The 4,720-nt window shown below is 38.7% G+C and overlaps 1 long non-coding RNA gene across 1 annotated transcript; it reads left to right on the top strand.

Moving 5' to 3' along the window:
• The first annotated feature begins 1,731 nt into the window (after window positions 1-1,731).
• LOC119359154 lies at window positions 1,732-3,212 on the top strand. The gene is made up of 3 exons (XR_005172394.1): window positions 1,732-1,985; window positions 2,055-2,128; window positions 3,058-3,212. It is a non-coding gene; the product is annotated as an uncharacterized LOC119359154 (long non-coding RNA).
• The last annotated feature ends 1,508 nt before the right edge of the window (window positions 3,213-4,720 follow it).

Raw genomic sequence — 4,720 nt, 5'->3', positions numbered from 1 at the left:
ATTTATATTGACAGCTTACTTCCAATCAAGCAAACATGTCCGGCGCTTGGTAGACAGGACCGTCCACTGTCCCGGGGCTGAAATAAACTGCGAGGAGACAAGTCATTATGTTTCATGGCTTGAGGATCTTGATGCTGTCAAGACAAATTTCTTTTCTGCACTTAGAAATGTTAGTACTCAAAACGTGCGACTAATAGTGTTCGTACTGAACTACGGTCACATATATTTAGGAAAGATGGTAAGATTTCTACTATTTCTCCTTAGTGCATCTTTTGTATACATTATTTTTTTAAGCTAAACTTCATTACTAAGTATGTTACTATACGATGTTCTTCAACAGGGACTCCCGATGAATGTTGTGCCTAATTGGATCGAGACTAAAGGTACCATGAATATTGTTAGCTTACGGCCAAGATATCCTACAATGCATTTTAGTGCATTCAGGATTTCTAATAGCGAGGAATGCTTAATAGTAAAAGACTGGAGCAAAATTGTGAACGATCACATAGAAGTACTAGGGGCAGCAATTAGAAGCGCAACCCACGATTAGGAGATAGGTTCATCTGCATGCTCCAATATGATGAATCAACAAAGCTATACACGTTCTATGCTATTTTACCCGAGAGAGAGAGAGCAGCAGGAGTGATTAATTAGCTAGTTCATGTTCTTAGTACTTATCCTCTCATGTCCGTGTTCTTTGTCCTGAACTTAATCTCAAAGAGTGATTTGCTTTTGTGGTGTTATGAACGCTTATACTATCATTACCATGTTGAACTCGATGATATCTTTGCTATGAAAACCGTTGGTGATGATATATATGATGCAAGAGTTTTTATATTAATTAATATGATGATGATGATGATGAGTTATTATATCATTTATAAAAGAAATTGCATATTAGTTTCAACTGGATGGATTCTAGCTAAGTGATCAAGTATATGCCATATCCATATTACCTCGATCACTTAAGTAGGTGATCAAGTATATATAATATGGATATGACATATACTTGATGACTTAGCTAGGATCCACATGCATCTAGTCAAACTAATCACCTAATGATTTAACAACTCATTATAATGTAAAACAATCACTAAATTAAATTGAAAACACAAAATTAAAGTAAAAATAAAAAATAAAACCAAAACACACGAAAACATTTAGTACCGGTTGGTGTTACCAACCGGTATTAATGTCCTACGCGCCCACGGAGCTGGCTCGTGCCACGTGTTTGCCCTTTAGCACCGGTTCATGCTGAACCGGTACTAAAGGGGGGGGGGCTTTAGTGCCTACAATTTAGTGCCGGTTACCGAACCGGCACTAAAGCCCCTTACGAACCGGTGCTATTGCCCAGTTCTGCACTAGTGCAAGGAAACATTGGTTCCACAAAACGTGACTTACAAAACTGTCAACATGATTTTAAGCCAGTGATTAAGGGAGCAGATGGACAACTTATAGTAGATATAATGGAAAATAAAAAAGGGCCAATCCAGCATTCTACATTGATGATGAGAACAATAAGCTGACCAATATTTTCTGGGAAGATAGTATATGTAGAAAGAAATATTCATTGTTTGGTGATGTTGTGTCATTTGACTCTACATATCGATTCAACAAGTAGGACTTGGTATTTGCGCCTTTTACTGGTGTTAACCATCACTAATATTGTGTTACATTTGGTGCTACATTTTTGTCAAATGAGAAGATTGCATCATACAAATGGTTATTTCAGACTTTCTTGAAAGCAATGTGTGGGGTTCCACCAAAGCTAATCATAACTGATGAGGACCAAAGCATGAGAAGAGGAATAGAATATATATTTCCGAACACAAAGCATCGACTTTGTATGTGGCATATTCTGATGAAACTCCCTGAAAAAGTTGGACCCATCTTGAGAAATTCATCCTCCTGATGTTGCAAACACGAAGGGCAGTGGTAAGAGATTGAAGAGGGGTTTAGAGGAGGCCATTAGCAAAAGGAAAAAGGTAAATGAACCATAATTTTAATAGTATGTCTTTTGTTAGGTTTTTATAATACACTTCCCTTGTTTGCAGAGGAAGTAACGTCCGACAAGGTTCACCATCAGTACATTGTTCTAGTTACCAAGTCGGACATGACAGCTCAAACGGTATTTATATTTTTGGGATAATTAGATTTATGCCCCTAGTTGTGTCCCACTCGTCTGTTTTACCCCTAGTTCCCAAAAGTCACCGGTTCTGTCCAAGTCACTTTGCTCCTCTTATGCTTTTGCCCTTTGACTGTTTGACCATCAGTTTGAAAACTTCATAACTAATTCATACTGAATCAGAAAAATGCAAATAAGATACCAAAATGTTCAGAAAAACATCACCTATATGTCAGTGTCATTTGCATTCATGAAAAAAGTGTTGGAAAGTGCACATCCGAGTTTTAGCTCTTTTGATACCATCATGAACAGTGAACTCTAAAAAAAATTCAAAAAAAATATGGTGGCGAAGAACAACAAATGTTCTAAGTGCTTGCCAAGTTTCATTAGGGAACGACATTCGTGGAAGTCGTGGCAAAAAAAATCTATTTTGGAGTGCTGATTGTTTTTTTTGCCGCGGCACCCACAAATGTTATTCCTTGATGAAACTTGGCAGGCACTTAAAACATTTGTCATTCTTTGCCACCAATTTTTTTATTTTTTTTTGAATTTTTTTAGATTTTACTATTCATGGTGCTAGCATAAGAGCTAAAACTCGGATGGGCACTTTCCAACACTTTTTTCATGAATGCAAATGACAGTGACATATAGGTGATGTTTTTCTGAACATTTTGGTATCTTATTTGCATTTTTTGATTTAGTATGAATTAGTTATAAAGTTTTCAAACTGATGGTCAAACGGTTAAAGGGCAAAAGCATAATAGGAGCAAAGTGACTTGGACAGAACCAGTGACTTTTGGGAATTAGGGGTAAAACAGACGAGTGGGACACAACTAGGGGCATAAATCTAATTATCTCTATATTTTTCTCCTCATCTATTAAAACATGTTCAGTATGTTTGCATAGCTTTGACTTGTTTCATATTTTTGCAGCATAGCCTAACCCATGGGAGTGGACATCCTTTACTTTGCGCTAAATAGTGTATGAAAATTGCTATATGGATCTACTACACACTTCTGCTACAACTAGTTGAATCTGCTGGTGCAATATATGTACACCTCCTAATCTGCTATACATTGGATTGTAATAATATTTCGGTTGCAACACTAGTTGTCTGCTTATGGTAGATTTATGTGTATTGTCATATGTGTACCATTGGCAAATCATATTACTTTCATACTCTGAGCTATCTCAAGATGGTTGTTGATGTGTTACTTTCTAATTTGACAAAGGTGTTTAATACACCTGATGTTGCCGCCTTTGCAATTCTGGTGCTGATTTTTATTAGTTCAAATTTTGATTCTAGATTTACTAATCATTTATTTTCTTTGAATTACCTTTGCCTTCTTAAATCAACTTGTTGAATGTTTCTATTTAGCATTTCCTACGGAGCATATCTATTTTGTATACTATCTTGGAAAATCCATATTTGTACCATAAAGTTGTTGCCTTATATATATGGGATCAGTTGAATGTGTCAGCATGAAACAATCATCTAATGTGGTACATGATGTGTGTGTTTTTTCTGTTCCAAACCTGGGAAGCACATCTTTTAGAGCTAGATACGGGTCTGTTACAATTATTCTGTACTTATATGGGGGGTTTTCTGCAAATTTCGCAGGATGGGGCGTCCACACTTCATCCTGTACCTACATGTTCCATCCAACGGCTGTGATGTGGTTGGTGCAGTCGGAGTACTGCATGCTTGGGAGTACAGGATATGCTCTCCGTAGCACAATGCCCCGTGCGTGGGGACATAATTTACTCTCTGGAATCAGCCAGCTAATTAAATACTACAGCTTTTTTAAGACTAGTCATAACGGGGAGTAACTTAGGCCGTGTTCGGCTCCTCTCCACTCCGAAGCGGACTAGGTTCTAACTCATTTTCACGAAGCGACTAAAAGTGAGCTCCACAACTCCGCAGAGTTAGAGCGGAGAGGAAGGATTCCGAACAAGGCCTTAGAGTAGTAACATGCATATGTTACTATTAATCTATGTTACTACCTTCATAGTGGGTAGTAACATATGTGTTGTGTCATGCATCACTTCATTTATTAGGTTGTAGACTCATCTTTTTTTTATGCGTGTGATGTTATAGTAACTAGCTATGTTACCACATGCCTCTCTTTCTTCATTAATTACATGTCACATCATCTATTTTGCCTAGGTAAGTGTGATGTTACCATCTATGTTACTCCTACTATGGGTAGTCTAAGGGAAGCTAATTACTGCAGCTGCTGACATGCAAGAAGGCCCGGTGGCAATAAACAACTAATTACTGCTGCTGGCCACGCGTGGTTAGGGCATCTCCAATGCTCAACTTCAAACCACCCGCATACGTCTAGACCGCATGCTTCAGACGTGTTGTGCCATTCAACGCGGGTATGTATTAGTCTATCAAGCGGTCCGGACGCATTTTCTTCCGCAAAATGGAGACAAAGTTGGGGAGCTTTGCCAAAGTCCGGATAGTAGCCACGTAGGACTTCGACACCCCCGGCCCACTAAATCCCCCCTCCTGGCCCCATTTTCACAAAATCCACCCCTTCCCCCCTTGCTTTGAGTCCGCACCCTCCTCCTCCGACGCCGCGGTTGTAC

The sequence above is a fragment of the Triticum dicoccoides genome, chromosome 2A (assembly GCF_002162155.2).
Source record: "Triticum dicoccoides isolate Atlit2015 ecotype Zavitan chromosome 2A, WEW_v2.0, whole genome shotgun sequence".
Taxonomy (NCBI): Eukaryota; Viridiplantae; Streptophyta; class Magnoliopsida; order Poales; family Poaceae; genus Triticum; species Triticum dicoccoides.
The sequence above is the reverse complement of the archived record's forward strand: the minus strand, read 5'-3'. Positions and strand labels throughout refer to the sequence as shown.